This window comes from Larus michahellis, chromosome 3, assembly GCF_964199755.1.
Source record: "Larus michahellis chromosome 3, bLarMic1.1, whole genome shotgun sequence".
Taxonomy (NCBI): Eukaryota; Metazoa; Chordata; class Aves; order Charadriiformes; family Laridae; genus Larus; species Larus michahellis.
This window is the reverse complement of record NC_133898.1, coordinates 97,947,382-97,968,839: the sequence shown is the minus strand read 5'-3', so window position 1 is coordinate 97,968,839 and position 21,458 is coordinate 97,947,382. Positions and strand designations below refer to the sequence as shown.

Sequence of the window (21,458 nt, the reverse complement as noted above, 5' to 3'; positions counted from 1 at the left end):
GACATCTGTTGTTTAAAAAGTGTAAATATATACTTGCATATATTTGAACTCTTTAATTTTTCGAAGACTGTTGCAGGGCATATCAGTAATTTGCTGAGATAAAAGTGATGGGGAAAAAACTTGTTACCACATGAAATACCGCGCACCTCAGCTGGTTTAAACACAGCAGTACAGATCCTGGGTGGTACCTGACCCTCAGAGCTGAAGAGCTCTGTAATGCCTTGCTTTTGCCTCTGAAGAGATAGCATAATCAAAACAACTCTCAATTTTTTTTGGCTAAGTTAAAAAATTTGAATGATGTGTTTTGATGAATTCGGTCTTTCTTTAAAATTCCATCCTTTACTTTTTTATCAGGTGAACTCCCTTTATTCATGCTCTTTCGGTTATTTTTTTAGGACTGTTAGTAACACCTTCTATGTACAGTATTTCTGTTTTGGTTTTGTTTTTTTATTAAAAAACGCCATTCAGTCTTCTGGAATTGTCATGCTATTGCAGATGTTATTAAAAGAGAACATCTGCATGTTAAAGTTTTTGGGTTCTTTGGACTCTCGCCCAGACTAAAAGATGTATGCCCATAGTAAGTATTTTTTAACATTTATCCTAAAATATCAATCTCAACAGAGTGGAATGAAAAGTTCTGTTTTATGAATATTTTGTAAAGTAATCATTACAGAAACCAAATAATATCTGTTTTGTTGTGGACAAGCGTTATATACTTATGGACTCCTCAGCTGAAACTGGTATCTATATTACACTGAGAAAGGGACGTCAGCAAATAAATAAATATAAAATCACGTCAATATATTTGTTAGGAATACAGAAATGTTTTTCTTTTGAAAACAGAATATTTGTTAATCCATCTACTTTACTATGGATTTGACAAGAAATAACCTACAAGAATAATGATTGAAAAACATATTTACTTTTTCAATTTTAAGCACTTCACCTCGTCAGAGATGTAGAATCTTGTGTAATCGCAATTACTGACAGGTCTTAGTTCAGTAAAACTGAGTGAAAAATAACTTCAATTGCTACAAAAATCCTTGTAATCTTCATTTAACTTTTGTTTCTAGTTGGGTTTATCCCAAAACTCAAATTTTTATTCTGGTATAAACATACAAAAGGCACATTTTGAAATAGAACGAATTTCGAAGTAAAGAAATAATTTTCCTGAGGAAAAGGAAAAAAAAAAAAACAACCCATATTTATTTTAAATACACTTTGGATTGAAGAGGTCATTCAGCTGTAGCTATTATATGAAAGCTGTGTCTGTGTTTAATTTAGTTTCTCTGGCATTTATAAAGCACTTGACATAGTTGTACAGCATCTAACTTCGGACTTGGAAAACACCAAGTCTACTTGAAATACTTAATTGAAGTCTATTTAAGAATGGGATTTTGTGATACAATTTAATAGAAAAAAAAAGAATGTTCCAGTTTATTCAGCCCCATTTACCAATAAACATTTTGATTGCTGAAATGCTTGTATCATACGATCTTCTTTACTGAGGCCTCATGTCAAGTAATCATTATTTTGTTGGAGAGGTGGAAGCAAGGTAGTAAGCTTCTGTAAATATAGTCCTGACTTCTCCGTGTGGCATTTTCAAGACCTTTATTAAATGCCCTTCCGCACTGAAGTCTTGAGAGTCCACAGCTCGTCATACACATACTCTAGTGCTCATAATTCTTCAGCTGCTTCTGTGGGCACAGAAGAGCTACTTCTGTGGGCATAGAAGGAGGGTTATTAGTGTTTAATTATGTATAACATCAGTTTTAGAAGCTGGGTTGAAGTTATATTGGAAAGTGAACCAGAAAAAGAATTTTTCCCCATTATGTGAGTGGACGTACCTTATGAATCTATAAAGCAGATGGCTATTCTGCAATCAGACGAGTCAAATATAGCCCTCAACAGCTGGTGATCAGACATGAAGACCCAGTAGGAACTAATTCTTTTGGCTATCACAGACAGTTTAATATTAAAAACCTCTTTTTGAGGCTGAACAAGTTACTCTTCAATTCACTATCCTTGTCAAGATATAAATAAAGATCCTATATATGAATTAAAATGAGGCACCTTTTGGGATATTTAAATCCTCCAAAAATAGTCCAAGATTCTGACCACAGCTAAATTCTTATTTAAAGTCCTTGAAGACTGGATTTGCGTAAATTGTTTTTAACTTCCTTTGTTGTGCTGATCGTACTCCCTTGGAAACAATTTATGAATTTGTGTTGAATCCTCAAATAGACTTGGCTGAAATATCTCTGAAAAGAGTGGTCACCTTTGAAAGGATTAATCATGCCATTTCAGTGGTTCTAAAACAAATGTTTCAGCTTTTCATTTTGAAAGAATGTGTTTTGAAACCAAACAAAATTTTAAAGGCTTTTAAAAAGTGATTAAGTAACCCAAGAATAAAATGAATTATTTTATTGACTGAAAGTAGCATAAAAAAATTGTGGTGTTTCCCCATTTCATTTCATCAACTGAGTGAAAAAAACCCAACCTATCAGAATTTCCATTTGGAGTCAATCAGAACTGCTTTTTCCACTGGTCTTGGCTTGGTTTGGCTGCCTCTGTAAGTCCGTTATTTACATAGTATTACTCCTGGGTTGTTGAGTCTAATCACCAGCTCCTACAGGTAACCATGATTTAGGATTATCAGAAACTTTCTTGTTTATGAATGTCATCTTCAAAATTGGTTAGGTTTTCCTCACTTCCTACTCCCACTAAATGTTTCTCAACTTGTATTAGAAATCTCCTTTTCAGCTTTAACTTTCATAAGTAGTTTATGATCATACAGTTTGTACATCATGTGATGGCATTGATTATTGGTTAAATTCTTCACAATTATCCCACTCATGTTTAGAAAAAAAACTGTATCCGCTTTCAGCTATTGCTCTTATGGGCCAAACAAGCCAAGCTCTTTCAGTCTCATCTTGTGTGGAATACACTTCCGTGATTTGCTCATTCAATTGGGCCTTCTTTGCTCTTGCTTCAGATTAATTCCTCTTTCTTGAGCAGTGGCCAAAACTGTTCATGGTATACAGGATGTAGTTTCCAGACAGTGCTGCTAATATTGCCCTGTCTATACTGGAAATACTTCATCTATTAAAACCCAAGGTCATATTTAACATTTTTTCCACAGCAACCTGACACTGATGGTTTTTAGCCATTTTTGACCCACCCATATGCCTCTTTTTTATCCTCTGCTATTTCAGTTGAATAGCCTCAGCTTAAAGCCAAAATTATTAATAGGATGTAGTCTTTTAGGCCTCTTATCTAGCTCCTGCTCAGTGGTTGGATATTTCTGAATTGGCATTGACACGTTTCCTCTCTTTGGGAAATCGCTAGTTTCAAAAATGTAAAAGAAAGGTCTGGATTTAGTCTGCCTTCATCTGTCTGATTCCAGCCAGTTTTCATGTATTTCCCTTCTCCTTTATTTTCTTCATATATGTTCCTCACGGATGTGTTTTGCATACTTGCAAAATAATGAAATCTTTTACGCCAGGTCAGACTCCCCGCTCCTCCCTTTTCAGAGGGAGGTAAACTCCACCATTGCCTTGACATGACTGGCATTATTAAATGTCTGTATGCAACCGTATAGTCATTTCAGGTGCCACTTCTCTCAGTGTTTTGTAAAGGTTACAAAAAGCTCCACCATGACGAGGGTGTCAAGCTTTGCAATTGCTGCCATGTCAGATGTGGTAGTTTCTGAATATATTTATCATTTCCTATTAGTCATTCTGTCTTTCACCTTCTGTTCTTCGGCAAAAATTTATTTGGAAAACAAGTCAAATATTAATCTAGGTTTTCACTCATTTTAAATTGTTCAACATTGAGGTCCTTATCTCATCCCTTGTAAATGTTCTTTGTCATCCCAGTTTCGTTTGAGCCTGTGTTCGGACCAAGTAGTTCTGCAATGGTACCACAAGGTCCCCCACATTATGTGGGATACAAACTCCAGAAATTTTTCATCTTTAGTTTGAACAAATTCGAATTCAGCAGTACAGCTGCTCCACTGGAGAGCGGGGAAGAGCAGGGGAGGCAGATTTTTGGCTCCATATCTTAGCTGGCAGCATTTGCTGTGGGAGTTCATCCACTCCTCAGCAAAGACTTCAGTCCAGAACTCAGTATTAGAAGATCTCCCTCACTCACATCATGTAGGTGAATAAAGCCAAGTTGCATTTACCATTTTAATATAAGTACCACCATTTAAAACTTAAAAAAACTTATCTCTTCTTCACCATTCCTTCTGCTATGTGCAGATTTTAGAAAATGCTGAATAAATTTTGCGTACAGGTTATTTTGGGAGTAAAATGAGTAAAATTAAAGACACTAGACAGATGCAATATTGCTCGGTAGCTGAAGTCATAAATTGTGTGCCAGGCTTCCAAAAATAATGCCTCACAGAAGGATCCCTAATAAGTACGGTGTCCCCGTAAGTCTTAAACCGTGAGCACACAACCTCTTCTATGTAAGAGGCTAAATGGTCCCTATATCTATATGTTTACATCTGTTACTATTAATATTTCTATGTATTCTGTGGACATAGCAAAATCACTCCAGGTTCAGTAATTGGTTTCCATAGTAGTTTGCATAACAGAAAACGGAAAAAAATAGATATTTTGTGATTATGAAGGTAAGACACCAGCTGTGTTCCTCCTTCTGTTTAAAATCTGTTTAATTTTAGTTACCTCTGACAGACCGATGTAGCGAGGATAGGGAGTACCACTGCAGTGTGTAATATTCATGTGTGTCACACCCCACCAAGGAGAATGCATTCCCTCAGCCTTCCTGAGGGGAGCTTTGATTCTGGGACCAGGGGAGAGGGAATCAATCATCGCTGTCCTCTCCTGCATTAGAGAGGTGGTTGGAGGCTTTTATGAGGAATAAGCGTGAGCATAAGCGGATGAAAATCACATTTCTTCTTTCTTACTCCGTACTACTAGTGCCTTCTCCCCTTTCCCTGCCTGCAGAGGTAAGGCTTGAGGGATTTGTTTTGCTGAGCGTATTTCTCTTGGGAGGGCTCTTCCCTCAGCAGGAAGAGTGCTTTTGCTTGCCTTCGCACAGGGGATCAGGAAAGCAGCTGTGCAGACCCATAGAAAGCCTTTCTGATGTCTGCCTGCCCAGTCCCCCATGCCATAGAGACTCTCCTGCTGCACGCCCCTGAGGTAGACTTCCCTCTTAGTCCTCTTCTGGGGCACCGCGTAGCAGCTCCACCTGAGACCTGCAAGTGCCATTGGCAGCCTGTTCTCATTTGTGACACCCTTCCTCATCTGCTTTTGCTGTGACCATTCTGGCAGACCCAAAGCACGGTCCGAGGTATAACAGGGTGTGCTTACATTAATATTTTAGTTCAGATCTTGAAGTGAACGTCCTGGTTTTCTCCACTGGCTGTGGTTTGGTTTGCACCATGAAGAGTGTTGCAGCCCCTTAAATGCTTTTCTCTGAACTGAAGGAAACTGAAAAGACGTGTCCCAGGTGTTTGTGTCTAGTGCAGAACAGCCACTAAGAGCTGGAATTCAGTCCCCAGGACTAAGCTTGATTCGGGCTGCAATCGAAGCGCCAAATTCCAACATGGTATATACCAGGTCCTCAACACCTCCAGTTTTGCTGTTGCACCACATTATTTGCCCATTGTGCATGTCAACACAGCTGTGGTTTAGCAGGTGCATCTGGTAAGGAAGCTGAGGAAAGGTGTTGTCAATGCGTGGCAGAAACAGCCCCTTTCTTCATGCTCCGCAAATGAGCAATGGCACAAAACAGAGGTCCTCATTGCACATTACAGTTACTGTTTATTTCAATTTTTTTTAATATCATGTCAGTTTTATTGCTCCAGAAAGGGGTTTGTTTGATTTCCTGAAAGTCTAATAAACTACCTGTGGATTAAGTTAGTCATTGAAGATAAGAATTTAGTCCAAATCATCTCTGAAGGCTAGTTTAAAATTAAAGGGAAGGAATGTAAGTAGCATGCAATAACGCACAGCTCTGAAAACAGATACAATATTGACACTAATAAAATTTAAATTTCTTAGGAAGGTGAAAATAGTTTAAGATACAAATACTAAATTAATCATAAATATGTGCTATATATGAAAATCTGAGCTGGGGGGAATCACCTCCATTTTGTCAAGTATTGTCCTATTTTTGGAAATTGTATTGGTTGGATATATTAAACTACTATTCTTGCATTGCTGGTTTCCTAATTAGTAGTTACTTTACACATACTGACACAATGATAGTTATCTTGGTTTGTTGCTGAAAGATCGTTGAGTGGTTACGTACATTTTATCTGGATTTGTAATTTGGTGGATCCAAAAACTGGAGTGTGGGTACCATCCCCCATTGTAGGGAACTTGAATAATTCCAGGAATAGTTTCATGGAAGTCAGTGAGGCTGGTCAGATGAGCGTCCATTTCTTGATACTTTTGGTTCATCATCTGGATGAAAACTAGAAGAAATATCCTCAAAGCCTGCTTCAGCTAAACATTAGTGAATAAGTACAAATTTCTATTACACATTAGCGTACAACATTCGCTGCGTAATTTTGCGTGCTTATTTGCTTTTTCGATCACTGCAGTGACAATTTGGCCATAGAGACTGGCACGACTGCAAATGTGCACACACTTTACTGTAGGACTGTAAGGGACTGTGTTAGCATAGATGAACATTTTGTTGCTTTTGCCACCACGCTTCCCCGTGAAAGAACTGCTCGCTTTGTGAATCTATGAACGCAGCCAGATTCTCTAAAATGTGTACTATTTTGTGGCAGTAGAAAATAGGCTTAATACTTAACCACACTGAGGATGTGTCGGCCTTGAAGGGATGAGGTATTATAAACACTATCACCACAGACAGTTGAAAGAAACAGTGTGGGAGTCACAATTACGGGTTCAAGAACCTATTTTTCTTTTTTCTCCCACACACGCTCATCTCTTGTCATATTCTTTTTCAATAGTTTGCAAATTTCAAGTGTTTCTCAGAATGTCCTTCTGCTCAGGAGATTAATACAAATATTAACAGCAACCCAGACTCTGTTATCTGCAATTGTTCAAGGCTCCACCACAAAGCCGAACTGCGATAGCGTTTACAAGGTGGAGAATAGCCCAAGTTAAGGTATAGATTTATGTGCTGACCAACACGTGGGAGTTAAGGCCATGAAGGAGACATTAGTTCAAAGAATGCTGCATACTGCCCGTGAACCCAGAGCACCCTTTTGAATCAAATAGCTTAATTTAAATACGTTTAAATTTAGATTGGTTCCATTCATGAGAATGGGATAAGTGCTGGATGGATTGTCACTGAACACAAAATTTGGCCCTTTACAGGTGCCCTGTTTCTTTCATGTGTTATTGCCCTCTTCAGGAAATGCTGTAATTAGGATGTTACAAGCCTTTAGGATATTAAGAGTGTTCAGTATTTCTCCGCTGGACTTAAACTATGGGTGTTTTGAGTAGTTCAGATAAGGGATTTTTAGAATTTTTTACATGAACTAGGTAATTTTATTTTTCCTAGGCTATGTGGTTTCAGTTCGCATGGCTAAAGTCTTCTGTAGTTCTAATTAAAACAGAAATATCTTCTTGTGGCCCTGTCAAAACTAAAACAAGACACTCTCTTACGGAAAATGTTTGACGTCGTTAATCACAATCAATAGTAATTGTTGCAATCAGTAATTAAAAGACAACTTTCCTGCATTCCAGCGCATCAAGCACCTAACTTCTCTTTTGAGCAATACATTTAAAATTAAGAGGCAATACATGGTTACATTTTCTCATGCCTTAGCTCCAAATGAGCCATTAGCATTCAGCAGCTGATAATTTGGCCCTGTGAGTTGTGGTTTGCTTAGAGAATATTTGCCAATTAAGCAAAATGAGCCTCGGAGTTTTCAACAGTGCATTTATAATGTAGCAAGTGTTTTTGGTGAGGTCATCCGCTCTTCTAGGAAACAGTAGGTGTACGAGGAACATAGTCTGACAAATCTGCACTTGGCGGGATCACGTGCAAAGGAGTAAGTCAAAAATTGGAAGCCAGATGATGAACCAGAAGTAAACCTAGTCAGCTTTATATGAATTATTCTCATCATAAGCTCCAGTCAGCCAAGTCTCTGCAGACAACACAAGCCTGCAATATATGCCTGAGAGAGAAAGAACCGGTACTTGCTCAGACTTGCGGTCTCATCACTAATCTGCGTAAGTAATGCTTGAAGATCAGAGTACAAGACACTAGAGAGGCACCATAGACAAGAGCATTTGTCATCCTTTGGAAGTCATACAAAACCGGAGACCATGTCTGTACTGCCAGTTAAATGTTTTATCCTCATCTTTTAAATACCGAGATGGTACCTGTAAGAGGAGATCCTTTCACGTTTTCTTGTTTGTGCTTCTCCTCTCTCTTCCTTTCTCTATTTTGTACTGGCAAGAGGAACTGGAAGCAAGACAACTCAGCAGCTCATGTAGAGGTAGAACAATGAAGAAGCGCAGCTGCTAAATTGATTGAAATGGGAATGTGGCCAGAGATGTAAGGAAATAATTACAGCAATTGTTCTGAGAGGCCTTACGCTGTCCTCTTCACACCGCAGAAAAAGCCATGCGTGGGGCAGCTGAAACCCTCTTGAACTTGAGTTAATGTAGCCAGTCGAGGAGGGATGTCTGAAATGTTTCACTTAAGTCACCAGCATTATTTTTAAAAGAAGAAAGGAAACTGGAGGATATTAGTCTTTTTAATGACGACAAGCAAAAGTTTTAGATACGCGTCCCCAAAGCAGTGACTAGAGAAACAGAGTAAGCTAGCGGCAAACTGCTGTTCCTGGGAAATAGAAGGCAGACAGGACCCCATTCCTTCGCTGGGATACTCCCTGTTTGATTAGATCCCTGTCTGAACACCATCAAGATACTGCCATTGCAATTAAAATGACATTAATTTTAAAATTTTTCATGTGGACCAGGCTTTGGGTTCATTCGACTGATGTGAGAGAGACTGCATTATAATTTTTGAATGTTTTCTCCATTGGGGAAAATCAAGCCCAAGCCGCTGTGTCCTGACGGACTGCCAAAAGGAAATGCCCCACATCCTATTTAAGTACCAATAGCAGTATACTTAGAAAATCTTTAGCCTTTCCACCATGAATGCCTTCATTTACAAAGAGAAATATGCTTACATTTGGATAGTTATGGCAACAGTGTGGAAAGATTGGAGAAAGAACGCAAACTCTCTCAAGTTTAATTTAAGTAAAATTAAACCTGACATCAATAACCATAAGCCCTTTAAAAGGCTTTTTTTTAGCCTTAGTATCTTGTATTTTTATAGCAGTTTCAGAATAATCTGTGTTTCTCATAGCCACCCGATATACATGGATATTTTTTGATTATCTGTTTTGAAGGAAAAGAAATTAGAAATTATTACTGTGATCTCTATGACAACAGACTTAAAGTGACTATTGCCGTCTTGGGAAATTAAGATCTCAAGGATTCCAAACAGAATTAAATCAAGAAAATTTGCTCATTATTGAAATGTAGCAGAATAAAAAGATACAGTTAAATTAAAAAAAACATGGAAAGACAAAACTTCCTGTGGTATCAGATTACCTGGAGCTCAGCTAGAGAGCAGCACATGGCTATGGACATTGATATTTTGGCACTTACCTGAAAAACTGCTAAAATGAAATCTTTTCTTACAAGTTCTGCTTGAACAATTGACAATTTATTGTGAATACATCAACTATTCCTATCAAAAGTTGGTATATACTTGCAAAGGCCCAATTTAAGATTAGCGTCTGGTCTCATTCTCTGGATTTATTATAGAGAATACCAACAGTTAAATCAAGTGTGGAAATGCTTTTAAATGGAGGAATACCTCTCTAAACAGAGCACCCCATAAAAACTTTTCTATGGTACCTTTTTAGGGTTCATTGCAGTGCCTACCCACAGACACCTGGTGCTGTTTGAGATGCTCTGGGGTCTTCTCTGGGCCACCAGCTGTGGGTTCTGGAGGATGCGTGTCTCCTGCTGATTGTCTGTCATCTTCCAGCAGATGTCTCAGATATCCTAGTACATCTCCAGTGGCAATGGGTGCCAGTGTTTAGGCAACTCAGTTGAGCCCTTAGTTACTATGCATTTGGCCTAACTGCAAGTGGATGTAGTTTTCGACCGTTCATAGTTTCTGTCCTTTTTATATGTCTAACAGTAAGTATGGTTCAGTAATCAAGTTAATGTCACACCTGATAGGAAAATAACGTACACACAGGTTTACAGTGTTTCGAATCTGACAGTGGTCCTAGGTCAGACACGTCATCTTGTGAAACTGGAATAGCACTAGCAGAAGTATGCTGCTGTTTATTCCTACAGCGCTTGGCCAGCCTGATGACCACAAAGATGTCCTCTTTTGCTGCCAGTCTCCCATGGCTCGCTTGTACAGATTACTGCTGATGTGATTAGGTGTAAGTTATTTTTATCGTCCGCATTCATATACCCCTATTTCAAGGAGTGGCATGCAAGTGAACTACGTACTTTTCTTAAAGTGCCTGAACATGACTTAATTGTATCATTTTTTAGAAAGTAAAGAAAGAAAAGTGGAGAAGAAAGATGGCAGACTGTTCTGGCAGTGTGTGTCTATTGGGGAGAAAGAATTTTCAAATAAATAACATTTGAAGTAGAGACTAATAATCCCTCTAAATACAAACTTCTCATTCCAGCAGCTGCCAGGTCAAGGCAGAGGAGTTAGTCCTTACTGTCCCAGCTGCGTGTCTAACGGTCTTTAGATGTGTTTGAGTCCTGGTGGTAAGGGCGATCCTTGGGAAACCAAAGCACTACCTATTGCTGGCAGCGACCTTTGTGGTGAGCCCCTGGCTCTTCCTCACTGACGCCTGTAGGTTTTCAGCTACACAATTTACTCTTTAACAGAGAAGACCATTGTAAATGTATTAATGATCTCGGATAAAAGGGAAAGCAAGTAGAGCTAAGCTCACTAAGCATTTTTAAAAACCACTTTCTGATTATGCCAGTCATCCTACTGCAGTCAAGCAAGCCAGGAGAACTAAAGCAACATTTCTTGGAAAGTGTAGAGAGAAATAAGAAATGTTGTTATGAATTTGTTTGGGTTTGTTTTGTTCCTTTTTGGAAATGTGTTAGGGAAAAAACATCACCAGGACTCCTACGTCAGCACCTTGACATACGGAGCCCTGAGTTCTTTTGCAGGGTTTTATTTTCTTCCTGTGCATTGTGTGGCTGCCATCCATGTTAATCAAACTCAATCAGCAGAAGGAGTCAACTGTTTTGCATTAACTATTGTTCTCCTGACTGCGGTATTTTATAATAGATTTTTAAGATCTGCACTGACTCATACAATGCATATCTAATCAAAAGTAAATTAAACCACATACGCTCACTTGATATTAATGACAGAATAGCATTTACGACAGCAAAATAGTGACGCTCTCTATTACATAAGATTAAAAAAAGAAAATCCAGCATTTCTGTTTGTTTTCTTGGTGTATATTATTGCGTGTCCTTAGACTGGACTTTTCATTTTTACTAGTGTTTTTATTCAAGGTGATTTAATATATAGCAGAGACATGGCTTTTAATCTGAGTCCTTAAAATTTTCTATTTCATGCACTTAAGTGGAATAGGAGTTCATACATATTCATGGTTCGATGAATTATGTTAACAACAGTTCTTCGTATTTTTAGGGAGTCTTTATCAATTTTTGCAAGCATTTTAAACCTACTATATAACACCTATGTTTATAAAATTGCTATAAGTAGTTGTCTATCTGGTTATCGCTAATACAGCTATCATTTATCTGCTTTTTTGATGGTTTAATTGAAAACATGTGTCAACATTTGTTTCGGGGAGTTACAGTTTAACTAGAAATATGAATAATAAACTAGTGTCTGCAGAAATGACACCAGTGTACTAACTAAAGAGCCAAGGTAGGTTTAACTGGCTGTTGTGGATGCTGGTCAGTGTAGATATCTGCATGAGCTACAAAACCTGCTCAAGAAGACAATTAATTCTCCCTAACACAGCGCGGCAAGTTCATATACTGAGTTACCGAGCTTCAAGGTAGCTTCTGCCCACTTCAGTGGCTTCAGTGCCTTCAGACCAAGGTGTTGGGCAAGCAGGGCTGTATTATATATTTAGCAAGTGCTTTCTGTGTGTAACAGACCCAGAATGGCCCCATCCCAAAGAAATGTGTCGTACAGTGTTTTAAGATGCTTCAGCGCTTGATTCACAGGAGAATTTTTCCTTACCAAAGCAGCTGAAGCACATTTTGTTTATACAAAAGAATTATCTCTTTAATCCCTGGTTGCGATCCCTGTGAGGATTTGCACATGCGTTCGGATGCTGGCCCCAGATGCACTGTTCCCTCATCTCAGCACCTTTGGAGGGACACATCTTCCTGTCTTTACTCAGGAAGTGATTGTTTTTGTTCTAGATGTTGCCAGACATAAACCAATAATCTTTCCATTGGCTCCACTGGGAGTCCTGAGGGCGTAGCTCCTATTCTTTTGATGTTCCAAGAGATTATCCTCATCTGTTAATGCTTCTGCAGCATTTTTAAAGTATTGCCTGACCATTAACTCTTAGGGTCACCCCAGGAAGTAGGTGAGGTTATCCCTATTATTTATATTTGTGGTCTACCTTTGACCTCGTCGGAGCATCATACTAGTCAAAGTTAGACTGAAGGGTCCCAGATTCCCAGTCCGTCTGGGAAGCCCTGCTGTCTGCTCTGTGTTACCAAAGGTTTCTGCTTCGGATGTTCGTGTTTGATGCAATCAGAACAGTGAAAGGTAGGAGGGCTGAAGGTGGAAATACTGTTGCCTGTATTTCCTGCGGTTTTCTTGTGCTGGTTTTTTTTTTGTTTGTTTGTGGCTGTAAGAGAAGACCGTTATCCTTTTCATCATAATAAGAAATTACTTGTAACTTAATAATCTGGAGAACTTGGAGAGTTCCCTTGAGTCAGCATTTGTGCTAAGTTAGATGGTTTGTGTCTGGATTTTTACCTCTTTCGGCTTTTCTTTTTTCTTTTGAAACTGATTAGAAAGGAAAGAGCTAGAACGCCTATCATGATGTCAAGAAGACAATTAAGAGGTAGAAAATTAATCTAGAATGTAATAAGAATTCAGGACTTTTATTATTAAATTATATAGGAGTTTCAACGAGAAAGAAAACAACTCGTGCAACAGACACTAAAGAAAGCAAATCATTAGTAGATATTAGTATCTGCTTTATATTAATAAATCTAAATAATTATCTGAAGGAAATAGCAATATATTATTTTAACTAAATCTCCACTGGAAGTTGTCTTATTTGTTCCTTCAGTGGGTAACAGTTTGTATTGTTTGTCTTCAGTTCAGCTGCACTAGTGGAAGTACTGGAATTGCTTCCATGAATTTACCAACGGAAGGCTACAAGAAATGACAAGCCTCTGTTGCTCTATTGCTTATATTGTGGTACAGCGACTTTAGAAAAAACACAAAGCGTAGAGTAGTTTTAAAATCCCCGTTGCATCTTAGCAGGGTTTTCCTAAAACAAGCAATAATTCTTGAGGAGGAAATATGCAAATGTGTATCAGAGGAACGTATCATCACTTCTCTGGCAAACTGGTTCTCAAGATCATAAAAAAGAAAAAAATTGCCAAAATACCGTTTAAGATGTTTCACTAACTACTTTCTTTTCTACACGTCAGAAATCCCGTTGGCCTTTCTGACAAATTTTCTCTGCACTCTCTAATTGTGCCAGTGGTTGGTTATCCTATTAGACTCAAACATACGTTCTTTAGGAGCTCCTAGATCTTCAAAACTTGTAACGGATTTGCATACATTACAGCATGATTGGACCAAAATGTGTATTTGACCATGCAGATATGGCCTTTATCCTCCTGTGATTTGGTCCCCAGATGCCGCTGCAATGAATTCACAAACCTGCACTGATCAATAATAGCAATACCAAAATGTTTTCAATATGCTTTAGTGCTACACCGCATATACCATCGAACAGAAACTACTTAGACCAATTTAGAGGAAAAGACTTAATTTATATTGGCATTTTAAAATAGTATCTGGATGTTACTCTATTAGAATGCTGGGAACATTGTATCACAATTAGTTGAGAAATTTTAATGTAAATTCGTCTAAAATGTGTCTTGTCTTTAAAGAAACAGCAGTGACTTCTTCACGTTATCAAAATCCAATTTGAAGAAAAAAAATATCTTCTGCCTCTTTGGTTTTTATGTTCTGTGTTGTGATAGGCTTCAGAATAAAAAACAGCACTTTCTCCTTGTTTGCTAAAAGCTTATTTAAGGAGTTCGATCTGGCTGCCATACACCTGGAGATGAAAAGCTTTTTCATTCCATATTGAGAGAGACATTAAATTGCTATTCTTTGTCTCCCGTGTTTTCATAAGTGGTGCTTAATGATTAGTTATTATTACCTTTCCACATATATGCATGCGTATTTATTGCACCTTTTTAGGCCTTATTAACTCTGTTTAAGCAACTCAAATATCAGAGAGTAATTTGAAAAAAAAAAAAAATATTCATGCTGGTACAATTCAGAATTGATAATGAAGAAGTTTTTGCACCTCTACCAAGGAATTTAAATGATAGTTTTACCTGCCCATCAAATATTCTAGACTAACAGTCAAAGCAGGTAAAATGAATGCATTTCTTTGAGAAAAGTATCTGGGCTGTACAGTTGTTTTTTTAGATGTGCGGTTTTAGAAAAAACAGAGTTTTAGAAATACAATAATCCCTAACTGTCAAGTAAACATTACTGAGGAACCAGATATGCAACACAGAGCAGTTTGAAAGTTCTCCTTCCAGAGCAGAGAAATCCGTACTGTATAAAAGTACCTCTTTTGCTATATTCCCACTTTCAAAATTCTGCCCTTAAGTCGCAAATTCATCTTCTGCCAGTAAGCTAGAAATGGAAACGTAGTTGCCTGGGAGTGAATAAATTTTGTTTGGATGCAGTTTTATTTCTCCAGTACATTTTTTCAGCTAACTTTTATTTTTGTAGACCGAGGGAGCGAGGAGGAGACTAAGGCTAGAATTTCTCAAAACAGAGCGTTTCCTTCAGATGCGTGTTGGCTGCGAGGGCCTTGCATAAAGAAATCATTCACACATGCCCTGGTAAGCTGGAGTTCACTGAAGTGACACTGTGCTGCCCGTAGCGCTTCTAGCCCACAGGCAAAACATTCTTCTGGCAAAATGCTATCAAATCCCCACTGACTCTGTTCACTTAAAGGGCAATTCATAAGTACCTTGTTTTTCAAAAAGCAGAGGAGCTGTATTTTCCCGGCTCAGCCCTGGGTAAGGTAATGTATTTCCTCTCACATTATGAAGTTAAGGGCAGGTTATTTTCATTTAGATTTTTTTGAATTATTTTTTTTAATATAACAAAATAGGCTATGGTATGAATGCTCTCCGTGCAAAGATCGCACTGCATGGAATATGAGCTATCCTTCATGGGTATGACGTCTGAGGGACAGAGAAGAGCATTGCGATACAAGGCGTTCTCCCATTCTGCATTTCGCATTGGTGTTCACCCGGCTGTGTGCTTTGAAGTGGGAGATGAAGGGTTAATCGTTCCTTCTCTTTGTTTTTTATCTCCTTTGGATTTACAATGCGCGGAGCTCAGAGTTTCATTTTGCATGATCAGAACATGGAGTTAAAACATTTGAGAACATGGTTTCAATTGCAAAATCAGTACAAAGATAGGATTTATTGAAAATACTACGATATGTAAAGAGTAACAAATTCTGTCTGTGCTGTTCACATGTGTTACCAAAGGTTAGTCTTATTTCTGATTTTATGTCTTTTTAGTTTTAGATATGGTATTCTCCTCTTGACTTTGAGGGTTGAGTTCTCTTTAAGTGAATATTGAAGTAGTTGCAATGATAGTACGCCTTACAACTTTGTCTATCTTACAGAATGGATTCCCAGTGTATATTTAGAGGTGGAAACCTATCGACTGGACAAGTATTAGGTTACCATTCCACACTAATATTATAAAATCAGATGGATCATTTTGATTTGAGTTTATGTATACCCTTCTTTTGTCGAATATATTTTAGCACCTCCTGTACAGCTTTATATCTTCTTTAGCCTTGCTATATACTGAGATACTTACAATACTGTAACTTCTGTGATGCATTGGTTTGCAGTGATCTTCTATTCACATCATCCCTCACTGAATAAGTAAATTGGTAAATATGGGTCTGTATTATTATAAATGGAAGAGGAAGTTGGTACAAGTTTTGGGGTTCTTTTTTTTTTTTTTTTAATTCACTGTTTGATTGACAGAGAGTATTCTCAATTTTCCCTTGAACAATGATGAAAAAAAATCCACGTCACCCATCTGTGACAGGTTCTGGAAGCCAGACTACTTGTTCGGGTGGTACCAATATTAGGGCCCAACTTTACTCTGCAAACCACGTGAGGGTATTTGAAGTCACTGAACTTGTCATTCGTAAGACAATTTGATGAGGGATTGTGATAGGGCCACGAGATAAATAGCGTGTGAATTAAAAGCTGGTATTTCCACAGGTAATTTTCTCATCTTGTCAATGCAGTTTTACATACAGTGTGAATTTCCAATCAGTTCTTCTAGTCCACAGACTGTCATTGTCCGTGTGCCTGTTTCACTGATAACTAAATTCTCACCTGTTGTCTTCTCCAGCTTTCTCCTTATCTCTCATCGCTGTTGTCTTGTGTCATTTTATTATTATCCTTTCTTTGGTCTTCATTAACTCTTCCTCTCCTCAGCGCACACTCTTACAAATTTCCAATTTAGCCTCAGCTCCACCACTGCTTTCTCTGTTCTGTCTTGTACCTGTTAATATAGAAACATCATGGATGATGTTTTTAGGGTTGGGGTTTTTTTCTGCAAAAAGTAAAATAAATGTTAAAAAAAAGCGCATTTGTTATTCTTTAAAGCAGGTACTTACTAAATGTTATGGTAGATACTAGTTGGGAGCCCCATTGTGTTTGTAAATCACAGTGCTAGGTGCAGCCTGGGCACTGAGGTGACACGTTGCCATCCTGGTACTCGTCAGTCCCACTGACACTGACTGTAAAGCTCTGGGCTAACCCATTTCCACAGTCAGATCTGCTTTCCATCCCTGTTCCCTGCCTACGAGGACGACTTCGTGCAGGGAGCCGGGCTGGTGCCCGAAACTCCTGCACGGATGACTGCCCAGGCATGCTCAGCATCTTTATCCCAGGCCACGAGCCCTCGCTCCTGTTGGCCACAGGAGCGGGTGCTGGCGGGATCGAGTGTTGTACAGCCATCCAGCAGCGGATATCCGAAGTGCCGCTGCCCGATAGCACAGCGGGAGCCCTCTCCTCCGAGCGGTGGGCTTGCCTCCTGGCAACAGCAAAGGGAAGAGGTTCGGGTTGCAGGACTGGTAACCCACAGCACGCTTTTAACTTTGCGGTGTTGTCACCGAGGGGACAGTTGGTCCTGGGGAGCAGGCACGAATGCCACGCTGCGCTCCTCAGAGTTCACAGGCAATGTTCTTCATAGCTCCGGGGGCCAGAGGTGGGCTGGGGATAAAAACTGCGGTGCCAAATTCTCTTCTCCCACTCCATTTGCTTGCTGCGTCTGCTCCGTTTGATTGCACTCTCTTGGAATCAAATTTCCTTTGTCACCATCTAACACTGCATATTTCAAAAGAGGAAAACCAGATACTGTTTTTCTGATGTAACTCCCTTTGCAGAAGGGTCCATGACGGGATCAGGCTGGTTGAGTTCTGAACGTTGCGTAATTGCCATTGATAGTTCCTATAGTTGCCAGAGCTATTAACTCTTAATAAATTTTACACTATCCAAGTTCCTGAGAGTTACTGATGTGTTTTTACAGATCACAGAAAGAGGTGATTTTGTTGGTTCAATGCGTCCTTTTGCTTTCGTAGTAAGTTTTATCTTCGTTACTCTAAGAAGCTTGCAAATACACTATTACTTTTCATTAAACTACATATTCTTGGGAGGAACTGATTTAAATGTGCTTAGCCCTACACTGGAATTGTCAGTGTGGATCTATGAGAAATAAATAAGTTCATCATCATTATCTTTAGCATATTACAGTTTATTTGCTTACTCATTATCTCCTTGAAATGGAAAACGCTTATGAGCAGTACAAACAATCTCAAAGAGCCATCTGATACTTGTATAAATAGCTATGCTCATTGCTTTTTTACCCGCTCATATCTCTGATGATGTGAATTTACTAACCCCTGTAGCTGGAAATTAATTGTGAAAGTACATTGAGTGCCACCAAGCTAGGATCAACATCACAGTGAATGAACTTGCCCTCTTCCATTGTCTAAGTGGTAATTCCTCATTATTCATTTCACAAGAAATGGTGTCTTGTCTTACAACTTAGAAAAAAAAGTGATTGCTTAGTAATGCCAAAGTATTCCATAAAGTGAGATGATTAATGCTTTTCTCACTAGATCTGCTGATGGAAGTAAAGTCTTATTCAATTTCCCTGTGGAGACACAATGAACCAATATCTTTGGCAATAATTTTTAAGCAGGAAACTTTCTGCTTATCTCAGCTGTATTGTATAGTCATTTCAAAATGCACATTAAATAGTTGGAAAGAGGTTGTAATGTGGGTGGATTTTCCCTAAGTCACAGAAGTTTCTTTCGCTGAATACAGGTTGTGGTGGAGCCCTTTCCCTTTCTACCATCTGAGATCATTTAGAATTCTTCGTCTTCATTATTGTTTAGTATAACTAATGCCAGATAATGTGACACTTCCTTAATTGAGTGCAAGTAGTTCTGTGTTCCTCGTGCCTTTTATTGTTTTTGGCCAACCACCTGCTGCAGAGAGTTGTTATATCTACTGCAAATATCAGCTCGGATAGCTGACAAGATCCACAGCATTTCATTAAATTGTTAGTGCAAGTTAGTTTTTTGATGCCTTTAACTGCTTTTTTTTTTTTTCTATGAGAAATCATAAAGAAACATTGAACAACTCTTCCTTTCTTTTGCATGTCTATATTTTGAACATGTACCACAAGAGAAAGCAGTCAGGCAGAAAACTTGTTCATATTTGAGAGTTAGCTACAAGGATGCAATATAAGCACCTTGCGGTTGAATTAGCCTTGTGGTTTGTGTTACCTGATACTGGGGCAGTTAATGTGCTGAAGATGGCTGGTGGCAAAGTGAGCAGTGGCACACGGCAGCCTTTTTCCCCACCACTGTATGCTGGCCTTCCATACAGTAGACGGTCTTGGCTCAGTGTTCTGCTCGGTGGCTTCTGCCTCTTTGCCTGGCTGATTTTCATTTCTCCAGGCTGTTGACTAAACTTACAAAATAAACCGAAAAGACCAGTTCCTCTTTCTCAGCTTTTTATTTGCTTTATTGGGAGTCAAAAGTGTAGGTGAAGCTATCACATATGGCATTCTGAAAAAAAATGCTTAGTTTTTCTTACAAGGAGAAATAAGAAGTCACTTCCAATCTGCCATATACTGAGAAGAAATCAAGCAGAAAGTCACAGGGTGAAAACACAGTATATGTCTGGCAAACTTTTGGAAATAGTAGAATCAGTCAGCTTTTGGATAGACTTTCACCATAATTTGAAAAAAACGTGCTTATTTACAAGCAAACTTCTGTGCGTTGTAAAGCAATATATGGTCTTCTAGCATGTAGTGATACCCTTTTTATTTGTACCTCTTCTAAAGCTTCCCTTCTCTATAGCACAAGGTCTGTAACTGAGTCTTTTGAGGCTGAGTCTAATATATATTGTAAGCAGCTGGAAAATTTCACACACCCACTGAAGGTTCCAATGAACACAAAATACCACAGAACACATGCCAATAAGAGGTATTTTTAGCGGCTCATGTCACAGTTGCTGTTTGCCTCTGCTGTGACAGCTAATGCGCTTTGAATGGCTGGGAGAAATAGTGCATCCTGCAGTAAAAGCCTGAGAATGCCTCTCCCTTCTGTAGCACAGGCAGTAAATGTTTGCTCGGGGTCTGTGTGACGCTTTATAACAAACCCTTACAGCATATTCTACCCTGGTTAAATGCATTACACCGCAGAACCCCCTTTCATGTACTTATTGCCGTAAGAATCTGGCATGACAGTTTATTGTTTGTTTGCTGTGTAATATCGGCTGCTAGAGGTAATGTTATTGTAAACAGAGCTTGACGGAGCGAACGTTTGTTACTAGTAGTTAATATTATTTTCTTACGTTTTCTTGGCTTTGGACAAGGAGTACTTAAAATGTAAGGAAATCCATTCTGTACGTTTTCAACTGAAGTTGAAGCTGTTTATCGTTACGTAATGGAAAAATTCTAAAACCGTCATCGACTGAGTGAAAGAAAATCATCCTTATGTGGGGGTTTCTTGTTCCTTCTCCCTTACTTTGCACCATTCTACTACACAGAATGTAACGTGTTCCATTCCCAGGAGAAAGCCAGATTGATATTGAATGTGTAACCAGCTGGGTGTTCACCCTTCATTACTCATCCTGACAAGGCATGAGAGGAAGGAATAGAAAAATAAGGAAATCCAAAGTATTCGCTCCTTTTATCTCAAAAAATGCCAATTTCAAAATTCCGTTCAAGTAACTTAAGAGGAAAGCTCCTGTGTACTCTCTCAACTCACCTGCTGTGTTTAGGGTATATGTTCGTGGAAATTATTGACTGACGTATTGAGGCGTGTGGCAATTAGCCCTTTTTTCTTTAGAAATGGGTTTATTATTCTTCAGCTTCCTGAAGAACAGATGCTGAGTGTGCAGTTACAGAGAGCATTGGGCAGACCTTCTTTCCCAAGTCCAGAGTGAAAGTTGTTGTAACAGTTGCTAGCCAAGTGTAAAAACCTGTGTAAACCCATGGAACACTATTTCATAAGATTTCAGGAGATGAGTGGAAATGAATCGGAGCAGAATCCCAAATGATCAGATCGTGACACTTTTTATATACAGATATGCTGGAGGTGCCTGCTGGATTAGAAACCTGCGTCCTGGAGCAGGGCTGCCCAGAATCTGACATGGGATTTTGACAATATGTATTTCTTGACAAGCATTCTTCAGTACAGGAAGTGTGTAAGTTTATACTAAACGGCTTCTGTCCTCTTCAAGTCTAGTGTTCAATTTATCAGTGAGAAACATGTAAATAGGACTGTTTGCTCTTGTTTTATAGTCAGGAAATTGAGGCGGAGTGGCTAGGGGATTCCCCCGCTACAAATACATTTCTGTATACTGCTCAGTCTGAGGCTTGTTACTTTAAGCATGACTGCAAAACGTTACTTACTCAAATTCAGAAACTTTCTTTTTCTGTGTACATTTTATTTCTGCTCTCCTTGTCTTTTCTTTGCAATCTTCAGAAATCTGATTTCTGTTTTCTGTTGATTTCAAAGGTCCTAAGCTCATCTGCGCTGCATTTTGAACTGATTTTGGCTGTGAACAGTTCTCTTAAAGTCAGTTTTCCTGGCTGCTAGCAAGCAGTCA

The 21,458-nt window shown here is 38.8% G+C and overlaps 1 protein-coding gene across 3 annotated transcripts in view; it reads left to right on the top strand.

Annotated features, from left to right (window-relative positions):
- The window catches only part of KCNQ5 (potassium voltage-gated channel subfamily Q member 5), a 303,061-nt gene that overhangs the window by 93,533 nt on the left and 188,070 nt on the right, over window positions 1–21,458 (top strand). The window lies entirely within an intron of this gene.